The sequence below is a fragment of the Danio rerio genome, chromosome 3 (genome assembly GCF_052040795.2).
Source record: "Danio rerio strain M-AB ecotype USA chromosome 3, GRCz13ab, whole genome shotgun sequence".
In the NCBI taxonomy this organism is placed as follows: Eukaryota; Metazoa; Chordata; class Actinopteri; order Cypriniformes; family Danionidae; genus Danio; species Danio rerio.
The window spans coordinates 3,466,908-3,494,399 of record NC_141023.1 but is presented as its reverse complement, the minus strand read 5'-3'; the positions used below and the strand labels follow the sequence as shown (position 1 = coordinate 3,494,399).

Here is a 27,492-nt window from a genome sequence, read left to right as displayed (position 1 = left end):
TTATCATAGCACAGTATATTCTTTTTAATGCATGTCTGGTAGCACCCCACTCTACTCCTGCCAAACATCTTAGAATATTTAATCGTTTTTTGCATTTATCTTGTATTTTCTTTATATGGGTTGTAAATGTAAGTTTTGAGTCTATCCATACTCCTAGGAACCTGATTTCTTGAACCTGCTCTAACTCTTGCCCATATAGTTTTATGATATTTGGGGATTTCCTTTTTTTTGAGAAACACATCACTTTGGTTTTTTCTACAGACAATTTAAAGCTCCATTTATTTACCCAATTTTCCACTTCATTAACTGCTTTTTGCATTTTTTCTTTAACATATACTACATTTCTTCCCCTTTTCCACAAATCACCGTCATCTGCATATAAAAACTTGCCTATTTCTTGTAAGATTTCGCACTGAACTGGGGTTTGAGTGTGGCTTATATGGGTGGCGTGGGTCATTACCGTGATTCAGATCAGGTGTGTACAATCAGTCTATGTGGATGATGTAATGCTAGAAGTCCGGGGATGGCGACCTCTGCTGGCCAGCGAGGGGAATGACTGGGACTGAGTCGGTGACATGGCTAAAGTCTAATACCTCTGAGCTACAATAATTTGTTAGCAACATTTATGTACATTACAGCTTATTTTTTATTATTATATATATATATATATATATATATATATATATATATATATATATATATATATATATATATATATATATATATATAAAGCAACCTTTATGCGTGGTTGTTGAAAAATATAAATTTAAGTTACTGAATCAAACTCAAATTTATATTCTAGATTATATTCTAGATTCAAACTTGAATCTAACAGACTTATATTTATTCACAAGACTTTTGAGAACTGAATCTTGTAGCCTGGAATTTTTGCTTCAAAATGATGTGAAAATCATCTTATTTACTTGCTTGCAAAAAACAATAGATTGATTTAAATTTTCTATGACACTAAAAAACTTGCTCATATGCGAGAATATCATTAATGCAGTGATTCACACCTGAGAGAACAAAGACATGCATAATGAGCTGCATGACGAGGTCAAAATATGTTTATTGAGAATATATTTAGATATCACACAAAATAACTTGCGAGGATAGTTGAACAGTTTATTGTTAAATATATCATATACTGTTGAAGTTAGAATTATTAGCCACCCTGAATTATTAGCCCTGTTTATTTTTCCCCCAATATCTGTTTAATGATTTCTTCAACACATTTCTAATCATAATAGTTTTAATAATCTATCTCTAATAACTGATTTATATTATCTTTGTCATGATGACAGTAAATAATATTTTACTAGATATTCTTCAAGACACTTCTAAACACCTTAAAGTGACATTTAAAGGCTTAAATTAGGTTAACAGACATCCCAAGTTGGAAAAAGTAATTTCCGGGGGATACAGAGTTGATTTGCGGGAGTAAGCGGATTAATGGGTGCTTGAAAAGTGGGGCCGGGGGGGGGGGGGGGGGTGGGGGATGGGGTTGGGGCTTGGTTGAGCGACGTATCTGTGAAGGGGGGCGTGTGTGCGCGAGACGTACTTGAAAAGCAGTGGGGGTGACTTGCGCGCGACATACCTGAAGAGCTAGTAGGGATGCAGTGGAGAGAGGGGTGTGCAACCGGGCAGGAGACGCGCGTTTTCTGGGATATTATCATTCATTTGCGGGCATCCGGGAGTGTCTATTAGGGATGTAACGGTATTGTAAATACCGTCATACCGCAATATTAATTTTTTTCGATATTACCGAAGTCGCATGACTCGGTAAAACTATAGGTCTTCTGAGAAAATTTGCTCAGGCGAATGAAGCGAACGGGAGGTACCGGAAACTACAATTCCCATCAGCCCATGCTTGACCATCATCCCTTGCGGTCTGTTGTCGCTACAGATCCAGTAATGCGGAAATGGAGTGTGCTGCTAGAAGCGGGGATGAAAAGAGCTGGAAAACCCTAAATCGGGTGTTGTCGCCGTGCGCGTACTGAATAGCGGTGTTTTCGCGCGAGTTCTTATAAGCTGTGTTGTCGCACGCGTACTGAATAGCGGTGTTGTCAGCACACTGTTCAGATTGTTGCAGACATCAGACCTCTATCTTACTCATGGTTTGTCCTCTCAAGTGGGGGAAAGACAATGCACAACGTTTACCCACTGCTGTCAACCTGGGCCAAGTCATATCTCTCTGTCCCAGAAACCTCAGTCCCAAATGAGAGGGGTTTTTTTCTGTTGCAGGGGACATTGTAAATACCCAGAGATACCAGCTTTTACCAGATTATATTTATATGATAATTTTCCTTTAAAGCTATCTCTATCTAAGTGAGTGAGTGATTAAATGTTGAATGTGATGAGTTTTCAACAATACTAAATTGAAACTTTATTTTTTTACATGGTTTAATATTTTTTTTGTTATTAAAATTGAAGTTCCTGTTTCAAAGCTTACAGATAGATGGCTAATTTGTATGTCATTGACACTTTTGGCACTTTTTTGGAGTATTTTCATAAGTTTTGTTTTTTCCTGTAAATGATTCAATAAATACCGTACCGTGATATCAATACCGAGGTAATACCGTGCCGTGAAATTCTGATACCGTTACATCCCTAGTGTCTATGCATTTCAGGAATACTACCGCAACTTCCGGGAGACTTGGGATGTCTGGGTTAACTAGGTGTAACGCTTCTCTTCCTGACGACACAAATCACTCAGGCGGACACAGAGAACTGCGTTCTGCATTGTTTATTCTGTAACAGAAATATATATCCTCTGGCAACTGTATGCATTTAAACATGCATCGCCTCTGTATTCAGCAACCATTTTCTGCTGTGTTGCCATTTTTAACAAAACATTATTTATATACAAAAGTTCAACATACCTGTAACAGAAATATACATCCTCTGGCAACAGTATGCATTTAAACATGCATCTAAAAAAAAAAAACAAATAGTAAGAAATCACCCCTGCACATATTAATGTCATTCCAGCTACACATAGCATGAGCAAATTAAACCACAGAAAGTTGGTCACACACGGCAATCACTCAACAGATTTGATCTAAAACATCACTTAATGTTTATGTTGGGCTTGTATGTGTTATTAACATGTGCTAAAATACAGAATTTGTCACATTAATCAGGAGCACGTTTTACCTATCGCCTCTCTGTATTCAGCAACCATTTTCTGCTGTAGGCAGGGCTTTGCATGTGAAAGGTGAAAGAAACAATTACACACTGTTGCCACAAGAGGTCTCCCAACAGCCACAAAATAAACAAAATAACACTTTTTGGTGAAAGACAATTAAACATTATTTTACCCTGTTACATTGGCAGGTTAGGGTAATTAGGCAAGTTAATATATAACGATGGTTTGCTATGTAGAATATCGGAAAAATATATAGCATAAATAGGCTAATAATATTGACCTTAAAATGGTGTTTAAAAAATTAAAAAACTGCATTTATTCCTGCCGAAATAAAACAAATAAGACTTTCTCCAGAATAAAAAAAATTCAATGGGGGGCTTATAATTCTGACTTCAACTGTATATATATATATAAAAAAAACAAAAAATACTACTACTACTAATACTTCCCTTCTTAGACTTTACAGACCAGAGGCCTCATGTATCAACGCTGCGTACGCACAAAAACTTTGCGTACGCCAGGTTTCACGCTCAGAATCGCTCACGTTTGGATTTACTAACAATGAACTGAACGTGGGAATGTGCGCAGCTTCACGGCAGCTTTCTGGCTGGCGTACGCACATTTTTTGTGCGTGTCTGTTTTATTTCCATTGGCGACTCCTAGAGGCAGTTGTGTTAAATTACACTCTACAAAGTGACTGAGCCTTGCAATGGCAGCTGTATGAGACGGGTTCATCGATCTAGCAGGTAAATAAGATTTCCATACCATACAGTTGAGCAGCTAAACATTAAAGCACAATTTGCAGCGGTCGCCTGTTTTCCCAATGTAATCTGAGCTATCTAGTGCACGCACATTGCTATAAAGGCACCATCTGAAGATGAATTTGCATGCGTGAATCAGAAACATTTCCATTCAATAAATGTGCAAATAAAATATGATGCACAAACTTATTAATGATTCCTACTTGTCTTTCTCGTGATAAATAGTAGGCAAAATCTGATATGTAGCGGGGGGAAAAACAAGAATGAGTTCATCAGACGCTGGATTCGAGCCGAGTTCATGCTCGAACGTGTCAAAACATGATGATATGCGTCTTAGGAGCGCGACACTGAGACTGTTCAGAGTGCTGCAACATTTTACAGATATAAACCACACTATTTCTTTTTTTAATGCACTCAGTGCGATGTTCAGACCCAACTGTGTTAACCGCATCAGCTAAACTCTCCCACTCTATTTTTTTTCTTTTGTTGTTAATTCCGGAGAACAAACTTGCAAATAACACCGCTTTTCTCCTGTCTACCTCCGAAAGGAGCACCACCAATTCACATTCTGTTCAAAGTTTCTCTTCTTGCTTGCTTTTGCCTTTGCTTTTTCGTTGGGTTTTGCCATTAGCATAGTCATTAGCATATTCATACGGGGGAGGAGGCAGGGAGGGGTTTTGCGCTCGTGCATGTTGCGCTCAGTTTCACGTTCATTCAGATGTACAAAAGAATATGCGTGAGATTCGGCGTACGCAGTGTTTCAAACATCTGAATTTTTTTCTGCGTACGCACATTTACAGCTTTGTGCGTACGCAATGTTTTAGTATGATTTCCACGCAAGTCTTCGTACATGAGGCCCCTGAAACTTGCCTACAGCACTTATTCATTGTTGCTCTTAGTTGTGTAAATTGCTTCCTTGTCCTCATTTGTAAGTCGCTTTGGATAAAAGCTTCTGCTAAATGATTAAATGTAAAATGTAAATGTATATGGTAAGAAAAGTATTCAGACCCCCTCAATTTCTTTACCTTTTCACATATTGCAGCCATGTGCTAAAATTTTTTATTTTATTTTCACCACCAATTTCAATCATTTTTCAAGATTTATTATAAGTATTTTGTGTCTCCAGAATGTGTGTGTACAGTTTCCTCTCAAAATAGCCATCATTAAATAATTTATTATTTCTTGTAAAATCTGAGAAATGGGTGCTGTTTTAACATTGTAGCTGTTATTGTTGCCTGTGCCTTTAACGCTAATAAGCTGGTTCTCCCCACCCACAGTCCCACGTTTATGTCAGAGCCTTTAGGTACCTTCGACTTCATGCAGAGTTGCGCAGATTGATCCAAATCTGTCTTAAAGCGGTCCATGCAGGTTAAAAATTTTGTCCAGATTGATGATGCGCCGACGCCACGTGACTGTCACATGTGGCAGCAAAGTACAGCACAGCACTCCGAGATCAGACGACTTATTCAGGCCAGCATCTGAAGAGCGACTGCACGAGCTATGATGACAACATCAATATTACGCAATATGCCGAGTTCACCGTATGACAACAAACATGTGTGATTCAGGTTTATTATTAGACAGATTCCGATTCACAAATTTCAAAACAACCAATTCACTTTTTATACCCTCTCTATCTTGTACACATCTTGCTTATTAAAAGACTACAATATTTTACTGCAGTATCATGTTTTGGTAAATAATCTGGTTATAAAGGCTAGATTGTTTGCACAGGTTTGTTTTCAACTTTTTTTATACAGATTATTTACTTCATTCAGCTCCATGAACGATTTAAATGATATGTTTTAGTAAATAACCTAAATGTGAACTCAAATACTTCTTACAGACTTGAAATAAAACAATTATCATCATTGATCCTGACACACTAAAAGTTTCTTAACAAATTAAGTTGAAAAACTGTTTTATTAAATAATTATAAAATTATTTATATGATTATATATATATATATATATATATATATATATATATATATATATATATATATATATATATATTAGTGCTGTCAATCGATTAAAAAAATTAACTAATTAATCGCACCTTTTTTTAAAAATTTATTGCGATTAATCGCATTTAAAATACTGAAACTTCTAATTTTGGCTATTTAAATGTAAAATTAATGTAAACGCAAGACAAAAACTATTTAAATTCCCAATATAATTGTTTAATAGAGCTTTTGTTTAACTTGTAACACAGATTTCTTCTTGCAAACAACATACCCACAATAAACCATCAAGATCCTGCTTGACAGCCATATTTATTACAGAAATTAAAACACAGGCATGTTAATGACATTTAAATTTCAAAACAATCGATGCCAATAAAGAAAACATTGATTTCCATGTTGGATTCTAAGTGGACTGCAAAAAAATGCCAAAATACAGGAATTGCAGATATGGAAAATGAAAAATTATAATAATAAACTATAGAATACAAACTGTTGCTCTGATTGTAAAGTTTTATTGCTGTGAGTTGAGAACATTAGTTATAGAGTAGAAACAATTTTGCTTAATCCTCCTTTACATTCATCCAGTTGCTAAGACTAGGAGTATCCCGCAAGTGCACAGAGACTCCCAAATGCCCGCAAATGAATGACAATTTCTTGCAAACCGGTCGTTAAATACATTGCACACCCCTCTCGCCCCTACTCAGATACGTCGCTCCCTCCACCCCTGACACCCCTCAACGGGCCTGACACAGACACACACACAGACAGACACACACACAACGCTCTGCAGACGTTTTGGCCCCAACGGCCTTCCATACTGGAGCGACTCCGCTCAGATTCAAAACGCATGATCACGTTCATCCAATTTGCTTAAACTAGCTTCCTAAACTAGCTTAAATTAGCTTCCTAAAGTATTACTGTATTTCACAAGGATTCTGACACAACAACAGGAAGCATACACTTTCGTTGCGTTTAATTAGGAAACACGCTAAACTTGGAGGGCTCATGCTGAAAGGCAGAGTAATGCCCTGTCTTTGACAGCTCACGACTTCACCAGACGTTCTGAGTACATTTACATAAGACACCAATACTCCGATTTTAATATGATTAGGATAATACTCTTATTAAAATTCTACCGTGTAGCCTTAAAAGGAACCTTACCCTAAAGGAACACTGAGTCACGAAATGCGGAGGATTTTCTTTCTGTTCGCCATGCGGTATCAACTTACAACAGAAGTCGAAAGTTAAAAATGAAACACCCGAAATTGCATGAAATTCTGGATAATCTGTGATGTACCTAATTGTTTTATACTGGAACTTGCCTTCAAAAAGTGCTTCCTTGGTCTTATCCACATTTATTGCATGTTGAACACATCTACCACAACAGGAAGTAAAAAAACCTGCATGCGTTAATTGCGTTAATTTTTTTTAATGCGTTAATTATTTAAAATTAATCGCATGCGTTAACGCGTTAATTTTGACAGCGCTAATATATATATATATATATATATATATATATATATATATATATATATATATATATATTTATTTATTTATGAGCAATATCACATCAGTAGCAGTGCGATATGGCTGTATATCGGCACTAGAGGGAGGAGTGCCTTAGTGCTCCCACCAGTGATGATATACAGCCATATCGCACTGCTAAGGGTGTGGTATTGCGTTTATACAACAGTTTGATGGCATAATTGTGTATATAAAATCTAAATCAAACATGGAGAGTCTCAATAACCCTTTTGTATGAGGAACTACTTTCTTCCGCCTTGGATTTAAATCATAAGCTGCGCAGTTAAACAGCCGAGCAAGCATCTTTTAAACTTTAAATCTGTAGTGTCTGTTTTTTGCTGCCTGTATGTAGGCGAAGTAATACACAAAGGGTAAAGAGGCTGTATGTGACTGCACGAAAAGTTCAAGAGAAAACAATGTTATTTAAAAGAATTTCCCCTAAATCATTACAATTAAAAACCTCTTATAAAATGTAAAGACATGCTCATGGTTGTATTTTAAGTTTTATTTTGGATCGAAAAAGTCTGGAAAAAACATACGAGATACAAAATTATTAATATTAATAATTCGTCCTGTCTTGTGGATATGATTTTATGCGTTACTATGGAGATATGTTAATACGTGTCTGTCAATCAATATCGGTGGGCGGGAAAACGGCACTCCTACGTCAAGTTACAGTCGGCCACAGATTGAGAGAGATTTTTTTAAATCTATTTTAACATCAGGAAATTTTTCAAAAGAGATTTGTTGTGTTTCTATCACCCCAATATGACAGTGAATAAACTACTACACACAGTTCTGTCCAAACAGCTTAAAAAAGATCATTTTCATCATAGGTGCCATTTAATATAAACACACCAGCCCATATTGACAGAAAACACAGAATTGTTGACATTTTTGCAGATTTAATAAAAAAAGAAAAACTGAAATATCGGATGGTCCTAAGAATTCAGACCTTTTGCTCAGTGTTTAGCAGAAGCTCCTTTTGATCTGATACAGCCATGAGTCTTTTGGGGAAAGATGCAACAAGTTTTTCTCATCTAATTTTGGGGGATCCTCTTCCACACCTCCTTGCAGATCCTCCCTAGTTCTGTCAGGTTGGATGGAAAACGTTGGTTTTAGGTCTCTCCCAAGATGCTCAACTGGATCAGGGCTCTGGTTGGGCCATTCAAGATCAGTGAAAAAGTTGTGAAGCCACTCCTTCCTGAATTTAGTTGTGTGCTTTGGGTTATTGTCTTGTTGGAAGGTTAAGCTTCGGCCCAGTCTAAGGTCCTGAGCACTCTGGAGAAGTTTTTCATCCAGGATATCTGGTGCCTGGTGCCTTTTCTTATTAAAGGGCCATGAAAGCCCCTCGTTTCAGCAGGGTGTTTACACACCTCTACTTTGGAAAAAGTGAGAAAAGTGGGCGTGTCCAGCTCTGTTTAGGGGGGAGTGTCGGAGGAACTAAAGTGTGAGGGTGTGGGAGTGTCTATTTGGGCACGCGCGAGTTTCAGTCAAAATACACACAGGAGAAAGTGATGGTGTTTAACCTACATGGACATCTGTAGTGGAATTATTTGCCAAATTATTAAATGGTGGACTTTAACTGCAGTTTGGCTCTTTCATTCAGGCAATTCATTCATGCCCCTCGCGACAAACAAAATATTTGATTCGAGGAGCTGCTCTAAGCGTGTATTTTTCATGCAATGTTTGATACCGCACGGCGAATGAGACAAAGAAAAACTTAGCATGTCCCGGAAACTTAGATGCACACGGCAGGTAGCATCAGAAAGCTGCGTGTGTTATTCCGGTCACAAAAAGTGGGAAAAACCCTACACAAGGTTAAAGTTTGGTTGTGGTGCTAACATTTTTACACTCGGTGCAATAATTAACTTAGTTCGATACAAACAAACTGAATAAACAAAGAGCACTGGTCGCTCACTTACCAAATCTGTAGAGACAGGACAATCACCAGCAACTAGAGCCGCGTCTTTATGAAGAGAATACTACAAGCGAATCCGGATCTCAGCATTTGCAGATGAGAACAGCTATCAGGTAAACAATAATCCTCCTTAGACACGTAAGTTATTGTTGTCGAGCGTCGCGTACACTGTTAATCCACACGTGACTCCAGATGAGCTCTCATAGAGAGAAAATAAAAAACGAAATTTAACGGCAGCAAACTATAAAAGCAACACTTCACGCTTGTTTTGCCAACACAACGTGGCGTCTCTGTCGTGTAAACACGGTGACAGTAATGAATATTAATGAAGTTGCACAATAGAGCGCGCTGATTGGTTTGAACCAAGCCTTACTCATGCATTAATGCAGCACACTCTGAGACGTAATAAGACACACTCTGGCACAGACGTCCAGTCTGCACGCCGGAATACAACGCTATTATCTCAAGACCGTGACGCAGCTTCAAAAATCAGTTTCAAACCGGAAGTACGAATTTGCTTGAAATAACACAAAAACAACCAATTTACCCTTTTTAGTGAAATATAGGTGTCCTAATAGTGTTTTTAGCAGTGTGGGACACATATACGACTGTCAACAGCTCAAAACATGTGTTTTGGTGTTTCGTGACCCTTTAAGTTCAGTGTATATAATCAAACACAGCTGGACTCAAATGAAGGTGTAGAACCATCTGAAGGATGATCAAAAGGAATGGACAGCACATACATTAAGTGAACAAGTCTCACAGGCAGGGTCTAAATATTTAGGAGCATGTAAAATGTCAGTTTTTCTTTTTTAATAAATCTGCAAAAATGTCAACAATTCTGTGTGTGGGGTGCTGTGTGTAATGAATGCTCAGACAGAGATGGATCCATGTGCAGTACGTTTATTATACAAATGAGATTAAACAGTAGAAAGTGTATACTCAAGTGTACAGCAGGAGAGTACGGGTTAGTAGACAGGCGGCTAGCAATCGGCATCGCATAACAGGCTGAGATCAGGGCTGGCGGCAGAGATTCAGAGTCCAAAAGCAGGCAAGGTTCAGGGCAGGCGGCGATATAAATACAGGGTCGAGAAACAGTCCGGGTTGGCAACAAGAAGTAATCGGGATCAGGAGAAAACGCTCAGAAATGTCTGCATGGCAAAACAAGACTTCGTACTGAAGTGGCGTGTGTGTGCTGCTTATATGTGTGTGTAATGTGATTGTAGATGTGTGTCAGGTGTGTCTGCAATCAGTGTAGATGGATGACGTAATGTCAATAGTCCGGTGATGATGACCTCTGCTGGTTAGTGAGGGGAATAGCTGGGACCGAGCCGGTGACAGAGCCCCCCTCCTGCGAACGGCTCCTGACGTGAGGATGATAACGACGTCGGGGTCTTCCACGGGGGCGAGGGGCCAGCATTTCCGGGTGATCATGATGAAATTTCTGTAGAAGGTTGGGGTCCAGAATGTCCGCTCTGTTGACCCAGGATCTTTCCTCCGGACCGTACCCCTCCCAGTCATCCAGATATTGTAGTGTCCCGCCCCGATGTCTGGAGTTCAGGATGTCGTGTACCTGATAGGTTTCCTCACCATCGATGATAATGGATGGGGAGCCCTGCGCACCGTCTGCCAACTCCCTCTCCTCCTCCACAGGACCAGCAGCCGGTTTGAGAAGTGATACATGAAATGTGGGAGAAATACGGTAATTAGTGGGCAATTCCAGGCGAAAAGATACTGGTGTAATCTGTCTATTGATTTTGAAAGGACCCACGTACCTGGGGCTGAGTTTCTTGCATGGCAACTTCATGCGGAGGTCCCGGGTTGATAACCATACCCATTGTCCTGGTATATATGTCGGGGCTAGACGTCGATGGCGATCTGCCTGCTCTCTAAATCTCCTTATGGCTCGTGATAAGTGTGTGTAAGCGGCGTTCCAGGTATCCTCACTGCGCTGGAGCCAGTCATTGACAGCGGGTAGTTCGGTGGGTTCGCCAGATCATGGGAATAGTGGGGGTTGGAACCCGAGTACACACTGGAAAGGAGTCAGTCCCGTAGCAGCCTTACGTAACGAGTTCTGTGCGTATTCAGCCCATATCAAATACTTGCTCCAGTCGGCTTGATTTTGGTGGCAGTAGGTGCGTAGAAGGCGTGTAATTTCCTGATTGAGTCTCTCGTTTTGTCCGTTTTATTGTGGGTGGTATCCTAAAGTTAAGCTGATGTTGATGTTGAGACTTTTAAAGAAAGCCATTCATACTCTTGATGTGAACTGGGGTCCTCTGTCTGACACAATATCCTCCGGTTACCCATAAAATCGAAAGACATTGTTACATAGGAATTCGGCCGTTTCTAGAGAGGTGGGAAGTTTGGGAATGGGAATGAGTCTGCACGCCTTGGAAAATCTATCAATTATGGTTAGAATAGTGGTATTGCCTTGAGATGTGGGGAGGTCCGTTATAAAATCGATAGCTATATAAGACCATGGTCTGTGGGGGGTGGGTAAGGGTTGTAATAATCCAGCCGGTAGCTTTCGGGAGTGCTTGTGCATGTTACAAAGACGGCAGTTGTTGATAAATCTTGTGATGTCCGTCAGCATGTTGGGCCACCAAAATTTATTTTGTACTAGTTCCATTGTTCCGCTTATACCTGGGTGTCCGGAGCTGGGATTGTTGTGTATCTTCCCGATCAATCGTGTCCGCAAGGTTGTAGGAACGAACATTTTCTCTGTGTGGCAATTCGGTGGGCGTGGTTCCTGCGCTTGAGCCTGGGCGATCTCAATCGTGATATCCCACATGATAGGTGACAGCACCAAGGATTTCTCTAGGATAGTTTCCTCTTTCTGCTCCACCACCTCCTCTTCAAATATTCTGGATAATGCGTCTGCCTTGACGTTCTTTGAGCGCGCAATATACGTTACTGTAAAGTCGAATCGGGTAAAGAATAGCGCCCATCGAGCCTGTCTGGGATTGAGTCTTTTCGCAAAATGTATGCATTCTAGATTCTTGTGATCCGTAATTACCGTGAATTTGTGCTTCGCACTCTCCAGCCAGTGTCTCCACTCCTCCATCGCGGCTTTCATAGCTAAGAGTTCCCGATTGCCCACATCATAGTTCTGTTCCGCGGAGTTAAGCTTACGGGAAAAGAATGCACATGGATGAGATTTGGATGGAGAACCCTGTTTCTGGGATAATATTGCGCCGATGCCCGTGTTGGATGCGTCAATTTCCACAATGAAGGGTGACTCAGGATTGGGATGATGAAGGATGGGAGCATGTCTCGAAAGACGTCATTAATAAATGCCTGGAACACAGAGGGACTGTTTGCTAGTCCGAAGGGCATGATCAAGTATTCATAGTGGCCGCTACTAGTAGAGAACGCCGTTTTCCACTCATGGTCCTTCTTTATCCTAATCAAATTGTAAGCACTACGGAGATCGAGCTTAGTGAAGTATTTAGCAGTGCGTAATAATTCTAGAGCTGCCCGGACTAGAGGAAGAGGGTACCTGTACTTGACTGTAATTGCGTTGAGCCCCCGGTAGTCGATACATGGGCGTAACCCACCGTCCTTCTTCTCCACGAAGAAGAAACCGGCTGATGCAGGTGACGTAGAATGACGTATGAATACCTTCTTGAGTTCTTCTTCGATGTATGCGTTCATGGTTTCGGTTTCAGTCTGGGATAAAGGGAAAATTCTTCCCCGTGGGGGTGTTGTTCCGGGTAAAAGCTCAATTGCACAGTCATACTCAGTCATACAGTCATAGATACGGTGCGGTGGTAACTCGGTGGCCTTTTGCTTGTTAAATGCTTCGGTCAAGTCGTGATATTCTTCTGGGATTTTCAGAAGGGGAACAATCTTCTCTGTGGTTGTAATGGAGCTGATTTGTAAGGGTGATACAGTTTGTAGGCAATCTTATAGGCATTTCTTATCCCAGCTTATGATCTCACCCCTCCGCCAGGAAATAATTGGGTTATGTTTCTTCAACCAAGGCAGACCCAAGATTACGGAATATCGAGGAGAATTAATAATTAGTAGTTTGGTGGATTCACAGTGGAGGGAACCTGTTCAGAGTGAGAGATTGGATGTAGAGTGAGTTATTCTTCCTTCCCCTAGGGGGCACCCGTCTACCACCGTGACTGAAATGGGAGAAGAACAAGAGAATAAGGGGATGTTGTGGTCATCAGCAAACGTTTTATCCATAAAATTACCGGCGGCTCCTGAATCGATCATAGCTGTCAAATTAATTACAGTATCATTGACAGTCAGGGAAATGGGAACTTCTATGCATTGGTTATTTATGGAGGAACAGAGAGCTGAACTCACCGGGAGCGATCTGGAGGAGGGTCTCACGGGACACCAGGCCTTAATATGTGTTTTTCATATGTTTTTCATGTATCACTCTGCAGTCTTAATAAGCAAGATAATTAAATAACTTAATCTCAAAATATTCTTTCTTGTTCATTTATTTGACCAGTAACTTTGTACTGATGTAGGAGAACACATTTCCAACATTCAAGTACATCAAGGGCAAGGCACATTGTTGCTCCTGTAAACTTTAACAAATAGGCCAACAGTTGAAGTCAATTTATTTTGCCCTCCCATTCATTTAAAATAACATTTCTAAACTTTTTCAGTTTTTCCTAAAAAAATATTATTCTGGAGTTATAATAAATTGTCTTTCTTATTATTTATTTTGTGAATAAAAATACATAAAGGGACTTTGTCTGAATACAACTGTCTTGCAAAATAACTAGTAAAATGTTGACCGTCAGCATAGGGAAGATATAAAAGTAAATATTAGAAATGAGTTAGTTAAACTATTATGTTTAAAATTGTGTTGTAAATAAATCCTGTGTTGAAGACGGAAATCAAAAATGAATGAAGGCAAAACTAAATGAGTTGAATATGACTTATATGAGCGTGACTGAAAACTACATTTGATCAATGTCTTACATCTGTTTTTTAGTAGCTTGCCCACTGTTTGTAAATTCAAGACTGCATTTCCTAACGTTAAATTATGTACACTAGATTTCTGATTAAAAATGGTCTCTGCATAGCCAAGGACTTCCTTTATAAGTGTTAAAATCGCTATTGTAAACAGTAGCCTAATATCACCAAACGGTGGACCTTTTGATAGTGTTTTACAACATGAACATGACTGTTTAATCTTTTTATTACCAATCTTTTTATTGTTAATTTGGCCGTCAACTTCTGACGAATGCCGGGAACTGATGTACGCATCACCGTCAGAAAGATCAAGTGCTGCGAAAGCAGAGGAAGTGCGTGAGGGAGCGATTTCACGTGACACCTAGAGAACGCGAGAGAGGCATTCCTCTGCCTTTGAGCCCTCAAATGTGTTATTAAATTTGACATGTTTCACCCTTAAACGCAACTTTTGTAAAGCACATTGCTTTCTCAGAATCCTTGTTTGTTACACTTTAGAATGCTTAGTTTCAAATTTAATAAACGCGATCATGCGTGTTGATCTGAAGAGTGTCGCTTTCGCTCACCGAAAACCATGCTGAATGTGCTGTACTGTGAGCATTGCGTGCATCTATTCCATAAACAACAATAACAATCACCGGTAACACTTTACAATAACAGTACATGAATAATGATGTATTCATATGTAAACTAAACATTACTTTATTATGAATTAATGATGAGTTAAGGTATGCACTAATCATGAATTAAATTTAAGTACAACATGAGTCACATGAGTTCATGTGTGAATAATGGCTACCTTAATTACTTGTTAGTACATGTTGTTAATTAATGTATTAATTAACATTTAAGTTTAGGCTAAATGTAAACAACATAAACTCATGAGCTGTTAATGTATAGTTATGTCATGACTTTACTTGGAGGGGCACATCACTATTAACTCATCCTTAACTACTAATGAACTCCTGTTCATGTTGATGTTGACAGAACACTTTTCTATTGTTATTCAGTGTAAACTCACTAGTTGGACGTGCATAAGGAGTTCATGAGTAGTTAAGAATCAGTTAATGATGATGTGCCCCTCCGAATAAAGTCACAACATAATTATACATTAACATATCATGAGTTCATCATGGTTAAATTAAGCATGAACTAATGTGGTAATTAATACATGAATTAACAAACAAGCATGAACTAACAAGTAATTAAGGTAGCCGTTATTCACACATGAACTCATGTGAATCATGTTGTAGTTAAAGTAAATTCATAATTAGTCCATACCTTAACTCATCATTAATTCATAATAAAGTAATGTTTAATTTACATATTAATACATCATTATTCATGTACTGTTATTGTAAAGTGTTACCCAATCACCTGATATCGCCTGTCCGTATTCCTCAAAGTTGTTCAGAATTAAATGTTTGATGGTGTGACACGACTACTGTATGTGTATCTTTGATGCACCCCTTTGATGCTTCTTACATCCTTGTTGCAGCACCAGTGGCACTGAAATTAGGCACCGAAGTTCATATGCTGATTTGGTATGGTACATACCAGTTACAAAGTACCGGTGCTATAATGGCACCAGATTTCGGTACCCAACCCTAGTCTTAATACTACTGTGTGTATGCATATATATAACACACTTCAGATGACTGTTCTAGAGTCTACATCTAATCAATCTAACAGATTCTGGAGTGCTTTACAGCTCTAAAGACAATTATAAATGATAAATGATCTTAAATAAAACAAATACATTTATAGAGATGGTATATAAGTATATAATTTCACCCACCTGGGAAATTGGTCCCACTTTATATTAAGTGGCCTTAACTAATATGTACTTATACAGGATTTAATAGTTTGTTACAATGTACTTATTGTGTAAATACATGCATTTACTGTGTACTTTTGCTTGATTAAATACATGTATGGAATTACATCTGTAATTAACTTTTGTAACTACATTTGTAAATACATTGTTGACCATCTCTTACACCTTAACCCATCCTTAAACCTACCCATGCCACCAAACCTGTCTATAACCCAACCTCTATCCCAACTCAAGAGCACCACAAGTGTTCTCAAATACATTATAAGCACAGTAAGTAGGTTGTTTATTTTTTTATAATTTATTTTTTGATGTAAGTACATAGTAGTTAAGGACACTTAATATAAAGTGTGACCATGTTGGCAACTTGAGTGGTTTGTGAGCACAATTAAGTGTACACAGCATGCCATTTCATCTGATAATTGGTGGAAATAATTCCAAAAGGTAACTGACTGTGAAAACAAAATTACAATGTATATGCCGAGCTGAGGTGATGAGACAGCGAGCAGTGAGACCTAGCTGTCACTTAAGTGGCCACGCCCTTAATTATGCAAACTTAATATAACTTAATAAAAACACCCCCTCACAGTTTTCTGTGAACAGGCAAACTGTAAACAGGTTTTTATCAGCTATAAAATTGGCCAATTTCCCATTGCAGTCAGAAAGGACCTGGGGCCTCATGTATCAACGCTGCGTACGCACAAAAACTTTGCGTACGCCAGGTTTCACGCTCAGAATCGCTCACGTTTGGATTTACTAACAATGAACTGAACGTGGGAATGTGCGCAGCTTCACGGCAGCTTTCTGGCTGGCGTCCGCACATTTTTTGTGCGTGTCTGTTTTATTTCCATTGGCGACTCCTAGAGGCAGTTGTGTTAAATTCCTCTCTACAAAGTGTCTGAGCCTTGCAATGGCAGCTGTATGAGACGGGTTCATGATCATCTAGCAGGTATATAAGGTTTCCATACCATACAGTTGACCAGCTAAACATTAAAGCACATTTGCAGCAGTCGCCTGTTTTCCCAATGTAATCTGAGCGATCTACCACACGCACATTGCTATAAAGACACTATCTGAAGATGAATTTGCATGCGTGAATCAAAAACATTTCCATTCAATAAATGTGCAAATAAAATATGATGCACAAACTTATTAATGATTCCTACTTGTCTTTCTCGTGATAAATAGTTGGCAAAATCTGATATGTAGCGGGAAAAAAAAGAAGAAAGAATTCATCAGACGCTGGATTCGAACCAAGTTCATGCTCGAATGTGTCAAAACATGCGGACATGCGTCTAACAAGCACGCCACTGAGACTGTTAAGGTTGCTGCAACAGTTTACACCTATGAATCACAATATTTCTTTTATAATTCACTCAGTGCGATGTTCAGACCCAACTGTGTTAACCGCATCAGCTAAACTCTCCCACTCTATTTTTTTCTTTTGTTGTTAATTCCGGAGAACAAACTTGCAAATAACACCGCTTTTCTCCGGTCTACCTCCGAAAGGAGCACCTCCAATTCACATGCTGTTCAAAGTTTCTCTTCTTGCTTGCTTTTGCCGTTGCTTTTTCATTGGGTTTTTCCAAAGTAGAGTCATTTGCATATTCATACGGGGGAGGAGGCAGGGAGGGGTTTTGTGCTCGTGCATGTTGCGCTCAGTTTCACGTTCATTCAAATGTACAAAAGAATATGCGTGAGATTCGGCGTACGCAATGTGTTTCATACATCTGAATTTTTTTCTGCGTACGCACATTTACAGCTTTGTGCGTACGCAATGTTTTAGTATGATTTCCACGCAAGTCTTCGTACATGAGGCCCCTGGACTTCCTGGAGCCAGCCCCCCAAGGCAAGTCGATAAATTGCAGTTTTACTTACTTCCGTTTTGGCTTCTCGAGGGAGAGCGGGTGGTTGCTGACTGCTCATACCCTCTGGCTGCTCCCTAACGGAGGAAGGTGAGGGGGAAGCGCACACAGACCAGGCAGAAAAAGATGCCCTCAGCACTGCGCAAACTCACTGTGTACCTCTGAGAAGAAGTGGATGGGAGTCTTACAGGGTTTCCCCTTCTTATCCTTCACATCACACCCATCTAATCAGTATGGTGGCGGGGCTGGGGGACAAGCCATCTCCAGCCTTGTGGCTGAAGCAGCCCGGGTTAGCATGATCTTAGCTGTGCAACAGACATGCCATCGCAGTGATGGCATGCACTGCTCGTGAGCACCGCATTAACATGCAGAACCCCCAGACATGCAACACAAGTGCTTGTGTCCATCATCCATGGACAGGAAACCACCGCGTCCAGAAATGTACAATCAGAACGTTTTCTAATGAAATACGCTGCACAATCTGAAATTTGCTCCTTCTACACACCGCTCTAAAAGAACCAAACCACAGGAAGCCCAGACAAGGGAGAATAGACCTAGCTCAACCGTCTGCCACTGCGTGTCACACACTGTGACCGGGAGAAAACAGGCTGTCGAACACCAGCAGCTTTCTCATCCACTTTCTCCCGTTTTCTTTCTTGAAAAGGTTTGGAGGAACCGAAGACTCACTTAGTAGCGTGAGGCTTTGAAAGTGAAAAGGTGACTTAGCAAAGCACGGCTGTGATCTTTATACATGTATGATTGCAATTGCTGCCAGCTATGTACGCTGACGCCAACAACTAGGATTAAATCGCAACGAGATTTCTCGTCGAGGTAAAAAGTTGTTTCGTGGTTGAGATGTTAGCATGATGGAGCGTGAGGATGAAATTAGCATTGAAGATTGGAAGCAGGATTGAATTTGAACCTGAGGACGGTCTCTGTGATGCACATGTCACTCGGTTGTGTGGGTGGGTGTGACGTAACTGCTTTTTTCCTCACTCGAATTAGACGTGCAGAAGGTTGCATTATTGAAATGCAGTACAGATATGTGAATGCCGCAATTAAACTATTACCATTGTGTAGGACTTCTAGATATTGTGACAGGACAGTTCACACAGCTCTTTGACACTATAATCTTGGCACCTACACACATCTACAAGCGCGCGCACTTAGTGTACTGCTGGAAATTTAACACATTAACACATTCATAACTCTTCATCATTACAAAACACGCTGTACGGAAAAGCGAACATTTTCTTTTCATAGTTCAAGTGACCAAATTCTAAAAAAACACTTTTATATTGTCATGTAGCACAAGTATATAAGCATGTTAAAAAGAGAGAAAAAGCGCAACATCCGCCATATAACCAATATAAAATAATACTGTTGCATAGATCATGCGCACAAATCAAGCCATGGACATTACATTAGGATGCCTACTGGTTTCAAAAGGCATAGATAAAAAGAAGATGGCCACATGACAGCGTTTCTGTCATAAACTATAGGGAAACCACTTGTCAAAAGTAAAATAAAAACATAAAATCATGCGAACAGATTAACCACATAAATGAGAAAAGAGCGCTCTTTTATTATGAGCTGTTGGTCAGCGGCCGCTCTTTTTTCCTGGTCATTGCACCTTTTGGTGTGCTGTGTAAATGCAGACTCGGATATGAGTCACCTTTAAAAGATGATAAATGTAAGCAGGTCTTAAAAAATTGGATTCTGTCATAAAATCTAAATTGACCATTAAGACCTGCAAGGTGAAATTCTATAGTGGAAAAGCCAGTCAGTTAGCTATTTTCCATTTATATATTAACAAATATTTTGCAGTGTTTTTGCATGTTCATTGCATAGAATTCAATATAAACTAATATAAAACTATTGCATAGATAAATTTATGGGAATAATTATGGAAATTTCATACATAAAAAAAGGAAGTTAATTACAAGTAAAAAAAACTATTTAATTGTTTTGCATTTTGTTATTATTTTTTTTAAATCTATTTTCCATTCATAAATTAGCAAAATATTTTAAGACTATTCCATTCATATGTTTCAAGAGTTCACACTTAGATATTGCTTGACAACTGTTAGCAGGTTTCGCATGCTGTCCCGGGAGAGAACCCTGAACTCGGAGATAGTTGAGCCCAGGGCTCCTGCCAGGTCCATAGAGAATGTGAGGGGAGTACGAGATCAGGTGGTTCTCGAGAGCTCCCCAAATGCATGAGGCTCGGGACAGCAGCCGTGTATTCGAAGAAACTCCCCGAAAGGCTTGAAATGCTATATCCGGCTGCTGGATATAGTGATTTTGAAAAGGAAAGGTAAAGGGGGCTCCTTTGGGAGCAAAGGGTGAAACAGGTTCCTGCGGGAACCCGAGCAGAGTTGGCGTGGCCTATGAATACTCCTGTGGGAGTAGAGACTCGGTGAGACCCCTGCGGGGGTCACAGCCATGGGGTGGATGGGGTTCCTGCTGGAGTCATTAGAAGGGAAAGGTAAGGAAGGACTCGGGCTGGAGAGGGGGGTGAAGGGGGGCGGGTGGTGGCAGGGACTCCGAAGGAGTATATTGCTCGAGGAACACTCCTTGCGGAGATAGAGCTGGGAGGTGGCAGCACTATATATATATATATATATATATATATATATATATATATATATATATATATGAATATATATATATATATGAATATATATATATATGAATATATATATATATATATTAGAAAAATAAAAGATAAATGTGAGAAAAAAGCCATAATAAAAATAAATATAAGCTAGGACCGCGGAGGGTCGGTGACGTGACTCGTGTCACAGCTCGGGGTTGGTTGAGCTATTTTGGCCAGCTCCGGTAGGAGTCGGGAGAGATGAGGGGGAGGTGAAGACTCCTATGGAGGGTGACAGGCAGAATAGGTGTTCTGGAGACAGGGGGGCCTGGGAGGGGGAACTCCTGCTGGAGTTAGGTGAGTGAAAAGGGGAGAGAAGGCTGAGAGCAAGTCAGCTGGAAGAAAGAAAGTTAGATGACTGGGTCGTGTCCGCGCCCTTGAGTGACTGAGTAGTTTCTCCGCCCTCGGGAAGCTGGGATGGCTGAGTCGTATCCTCTCTCTGGACTAGGCCCGTGCCCTTGGCCGCTGGGATTACTGCGTCTGCTGGTGAGGGTCCTCTGGGCTTCCCTGAGAAGGCTGTGGCTGAGTCTGATATAATGAATGCCCTTAATAAGGCTGGTTTGTGAATTAGCCATAGAATCAGAAATGGAGCCGTACATGAGTTTGTGGAAGAATTTAATTCCACTTAAATAACTCTTGAAGGCGTTATCTTGATTGTGTTTGTGAGAATGCAAGTATGTGATTTATAGACTGATTGTAAGCAGGGAAATCAGAAATGTAGTGTTGTGTGGGAAATGGAATGTGTGGATGTGTTGAGCAGTGAGAAACTGTTAAGGTGTTCTGGGGTAACTTAAAATCTATGTATGAATGTTGATGCAAATTGTGTATGCTGCGATTATGGGATTTTCATCTCAAAAGGAGGGATGGGGTCGGCTGCGGCTCTGCTTTTGGTACCAGTTTCAGGAAATAAGGCAAAAAGAGAGTCAGCGATTTCCTTATGCAACTAGGAACATGTACAACAGTTATTATGAATTGTTTTTTGGCTGAAGTCCGAATGTAGCGATGGAGAAGCCGCCTTAAAGCAAGATAATGATTACGCCCTTTATTAGTGCAGTGAACGGCAGCTTCGTTGTAACTGTGCATGAGAATATTGGGGGCGGACTATTCATTTCTCCACGATATGGCCCGTTGGAAGCGCGTCAGCGGCCCTGATAATATCCCCTACGGAGGGGGCGACATCTGTGTAAAAATGGATATACTGAGGATGAAATTGGATTGCTTATAAATGAATGGGCTGCTATTCAGAAAATTAGATCAGGTTGCTAACGTAATTCAGTAAAAGCTTAATCGTATTGACAAAAGTCGACAAGTAATTTCTATTTTCACTAGACTTAGCACTTGGCTGACGATATACGTCGCCGCAGTAGCTGCAAGTGTGTAAAAGTGAGAGGAGGAAAAGCAGGGATATAGCAAGGTAGAGGGGCTGGGTACGTAGCCCGTAGGTTGTAAGGATTGCTGGAAAAGGAGGACTGGAGTTTGCACTGGATTGGGGAGCTGCAGGCTGGAAGAGGTGAGGTGGAAGTCCAAGAGTTGCGTTATTGTCCAGGAGATTGGTTTTATTCGTGTTTAGAACTAATGATTCCTGCAGTATGTCCAATCCAATATTGCTTTAATGCTTTCCTTTATGCCCCGGGGTGGCGGAGTGTTTGGGGGGCTGTAGTCTGTTGGGGATAGGGGGTGTGGCAGGAGCGTGTTATGTCCTGGGGGGCGGAGTCGGTGAAGACGTGGATTCATAAGTCTTTTGGGTTTAATGCAGCAGCTTGGAATTGTGGTCCCGGCGTCTAGGAGTTTGGAGGAGTTCATTGACAGTCGTTGTTGGATATAAGAGACGCATGATGATGCTGGAGAATGTACGTAGCGGAGATGGGGATTGCATTGTGTTCTTGCTGGAGTGGATAGGCCTTCGGCCTCTTACTTGAGCCTCGGTCTCGAGCTGACTTCCAGGCTGGGTTGGGTGTCGTTAAGACGGGGCTGGTGTTTCGGGGAGCCCGGAGCTTTCTTTCTTGTCTGTAGCTGCACTCATGCTGTTGTGATCTCCGCCGCCGTCGCTGTTGTTATTGTTGTTGTCATTTTCGTAGATGCTGACGATGGTGGTAATGGTGGCGTGGTATTGTAGTTGAGAAATAGTAGGAGATGTGGAGGATCACGGTTTGTCCGTGAGTAACTTTAGGAGGAGCTAGAGTAGACCTGTCGTTAGCTTCTTCGGAAAATGAAGGTAAGGCAGTAAATCTAGCTAGGCTACTTATAGTGAGTTAGGATAGATCTGATTGGCTAACTAATGAATGTAGATGGGAGGCCAGCTGCAGTCAATCATATCACATGCTCCTCTCGAAATTAGTTTGAAAAACTTCACTTCTTCATTAAGGATTTAAAATAGAGTAAAAATCTCATCATGTCTCGTTCTCATGAACCCAATCTTGTGTCTCGTCTTGTCTCATCTCGTGGAGTAGGTGTCTCGTCACATCCCTAATTAATATTATACTATAATTTTTGGATTTCTTTATACCTGTTAGCCAGCACTCAATTTTGGAGATTTACACTACCTAACTTTAAATAGTAACACTTCCTGACTCCAGTAAGCTACAAACACAAATTATGTATCATTGGAAAGAGGACACTTTGAGCTTTACTGTGGTAAATGGAGAAGTTGTATGTTAAAAAATATAAAAAGGTTATACATCATGAAGTCATGAGGAATTTTTTTTTGTTTAATTTTAGTTTTACATATAGAAACACAAGAAAACATTAATGTAATGTCCTAGAAAAAATATGACTCGAAAGCGAAGTATTTCATATGTTTACATTTTGAATTTGATGAAGATAGCATGCAAAATGAGATTACTGTAAAAAGTTTTCTATGTCGATGTCCTTCTCTCCCTCACCGTCAGAGGCACTTTCTCAAAAATCATCTTCCCAAGTTGAAACATTTACAGTTGCTGAATGATTTGGTCTACATTCAAAGTTTATGTATCTAAAGAAGACAATCTGGGGGCTTTGTTATCCATCATCTAGAGATTATAATGCTCAAAATGAAAAAAAGTTATAGATGCTTAAGTAATGTAAAAAAATTCACCATACTAAACATTTTATTATTTCATAAACAAATATGTGAAATTTGTTCTGGAGCAGCACAGAAAAGCAATAGATCAAAAGCTACACATCTCCTGAGTATATGTTTTGAATTTGATGCCAATATCATGCAAAATTTCTGGAATTATTTTTCTGAGACAATGTATTGTGTTTTTTTCCCTCTCCTTGTTTGTGGAGAAGTCTGATGACCACACGTACTGAAGGTTTCACTATTTTTTTTAATTGTAAAATAATGAGCAGAAATGTATAGTATGAATGATTTATTTGAGCACAAGAAGTACATTTCAGCTACATGACAAAAAACTGAATTAGGATTCTATTGTAAACAATTGTTTTTCCTCTTGAGCAGCAAACACAATTTACTCTGATGCCCATTTATTCATATTTTAATTTCTACAGATAGCTTAGCTTACAGCAGCCATTCAGATGAATGACAAAACATACTGTATGATAATAACAACCATTACTGAAAGATTACCGAAGAGACATTCACACTTATAGGCACAAGCAGGCTAAACACAGAGAAGAACTGAGACGTAAACAACGAGGCAATGAGAGTAAGTTCTCACTGTTAGAAAAACCAAAACTATTAGCTCTCCTCAGAAATAGTCCCCTCTTCGTTTCAAACAGTCTTTTAAAAGTCTTTTCAGCAAATTACAACTTTTGACGATGCACTTTCAGCTTTCTTTTTGCAAACGAGCCGCACGCTCGGCGTTAGCCTAAACTGTAGCAGCTGTGCTGCAGAGGGCAGGTGCGATCGAGTGATGATTGACAGCTCTCTGAGCCACTAACAATAAGATCAAAATTCATGCAGCCAATGGCTAGTTTCTCTGTCAGTCAACCTTCTGGGAAGAAGGAAGTAGCTTCTGACGGAGCGGTGACAGAAATGCAGACGACCAAAACACTCGGCTTTGTTTAGATTTTAGTAACTATAACTTTGGCTTTTTATTCAGTTTGTGGTCTCGTTTTATCTGTAACACTGTAAGCTATGACATAAACTTGCCTTTTACTGCAAAAACGGCGTTTTCACGTGTGAGTACCATGGTAAAACAGTGTAAACAATAGGTCTCCGGTAGAAATGGTGACATAAACAATGGAATAACCATCCATAATTACACACTATTGTGTCGGTGGACTAAATGTGTTCGATGGGATGTTTTTCTGTGGACTCTTTCCTTTTAAAATAAACCGTGATGTACAGCAATGAATGCGTGTGTGTGTGTGTTGGTATTACATGATATGTACGCCATATCTAATAAGCGTTTTCTGTAAAACTTACACAAATTAAGCACATACATTCTTTATAAGCTTTCCACAGAAATACAACTAGCGGCAATGGGTGCTTAGGGGATGTAGCTTTAAACTGATGTAGAGTTTTTCAAGATTACTCTTGTCCTTTTTGGTGTAATCTATTCATAAACATTGACATATGGAAAAACAGCGCCTCAGTGCGACCTTGTCGGGGCGCTGTGGAAGGGGTTAATATGCTATAATAAAATGAAAGTAATGTTTGGTGATTGATTACTTCAAACTTAGCACAAAAACATCCTCATGATCGCGTCTGCAATGATATAAAACTGTATTTCTTTTTTTTTAAATACTGACAATAGAAAATAACAGAAGGCACAACAAATATATATATATATATATATATATATATATATATATATATATATAGAGAGAGAGAGAGAGAGAGAGAGAGAGAGAGTATTATAAACAGGTATTATATATTTGTTATTAAATAAAGGTTTAAATGAACATTTTAGGCAACCATTCTAAAAAAATGTCAGACAGGTTGGCCTTCAAAAATTGATCGAAGAAAGAAGTGGGCCCCAAAGTGAAAAAGGTTGAGAACCCCTGCCCTAAATGTAGTATTTTAGTTGCGGATGCATACTTTGAGAGCCTTCCTGATTGAATGAATGAAATACACTGTGTTACACAATATATAATTGGCTAAAGTGACAGTGGCCAGGTTAAAAGAACCAAAACAAAGACAGACGCTTCGGCATGTAGCAAACATTTTCAAAGCAGAATATTTGACCTCAGCATTGTTTTTCAGATAAACAAGAATGTTCACTGAGCATGTTTCTTAAGTATATGCAAACATATTATGGTATTTGTATGCTTTAGAAGAGTCAAAAAATTAGATACAGCACCATTAAAGTTGATGGCTGCTGGTAAACTTTCAAGCCAGCGATGAAAGACCACATATTTTATCCAAGGATTACAAAAATCTTTTATTTCCCAAATTTGTCTCAGACAAGATGTGGCTGTAATTGCACAGTGTGCGCACTGTCCCACATGATTCTATGACCTCATTGACTGTAGATATGTGTCTCCTCCCGCTGAACATTTCCTCGCCCTATATTTTGCCTTGTCATTGGCTGTAGTTTGCTCTTAAATGAAGATATAGAACTTTTCATTGACATAAATATTCTGCTCTCATTGTCATTTTCAGTCAAAACTGAACCCAAAGTTGGGATAAAGTCTTCTTCAGTTTATATAAAATAGTTGTATACAAAAATATGTTAAATCCAAAATATATCAAAATTTATTTAAATTTTTTTACAAAAGTTGTAATTATTTTTCGAGTTTTGCACAAATCTGCAACAATTAAAAGCCAAATATTTGTGTTTGACCTGAATTGAATAACTTAAACTTATGTCAAATAATTTTAATAAGTGGTTCCATACAAGGTTCAGTTGATGGATGAAGGCTTAAATGGACAAAGCTGTAAATGTGTGTAAGCAGTAAAAAATTCAGATGTATGAAAGAGCGTACGTGGAATCTCACGCATATTCTCTTTGTACATCCAAATTAACGTAAAACTGAGCGCACGTGCACTAGAGCAAAACCCCTCCCTGCCTCCTTCCCCTAATAAATATGCTAATGACTCTACTTTGGCAAAACCAAATGTAAAAGCAATGGCAAAAGCAAGCAAAAAGAGAAACTTAACAGAATGTGAATTGGAGGTGCTCCCATCAGAGGTACCCGGAGAAAAAGGGTGTTATTTGCAAGTTTGTCCTCCGGAATTAATAATAAAAGAAAAAAAATAGAGTGGTAGGGTGTAGCTGAAGCGGTTAACGCAGTAGGGTCTGAACATCGCACTGTGAGTGAATTAAAAAAAGAAATGTCCCGGTGTAAAGGTGTACAATTTTGTAGTGTCTATTTAGGCTGTGCAAATTCTCATTGGAATGAGCTAGTTGAGAGATTCCCACCCGTTTGATTGACAGAGACAACAACACTAAAGATAGTGAACATCAGTCGTGTGAGTGGCGTAACATGTAAAGTGCATAGACACTATCATTCCTGAACCGGGTACGAATTCAGCTTCTGATGAACTCATTCTTCTTTTTTCCCCCTGCTACATATCAGATTTTGCCTACTCTTCATCACGAGGAACACAAGTTGGAATCATTAATAAGTCTGTGTATTATGTTAAGCGCATTTGAGCATCATATATTACTTGCACATTTATTGAATGGAAATGTTTCTGATTCACGTATGCAAATATGTCTTTAGGTGGGCACCTTTATAGCAACGTGCGTGCAGTCGATCGCTCTGACTACATTGGGAAAACTGGCGATTGCTGCAAATTGCGCTTTAATGTTTGGCTGGTCAACTGCATTGTATGGAAACTTTATATACCTGCTAGACATGCGGATGAACCTGTCCCATACAGTTGCCATTTCACGGCTCAAAAACACTTTGTAGTGTGCAATTTAACACAACTGCCTCTAGTAGTCACCAATGGAAATAAAACAAACACACACAAGAAATGCATGTACA

At 39.5% G+C, this 27,492-nt stretch overlaps 1 protein-coding gene across 3 annotated transcripts in view; it reads left to right on the top strand.

Moving 5' to 3' along the window:
• The window catches only part of myh9b (myosin, heavy chain 9b, non-muscle), a 798,697-nt gene that overhangs the window by 754,754 nt on the left and 16,451 nt on the right, over window positions 1–27,492 (top strand). The gene's annotated exons all lie outside the window — the stretch shown is intronic.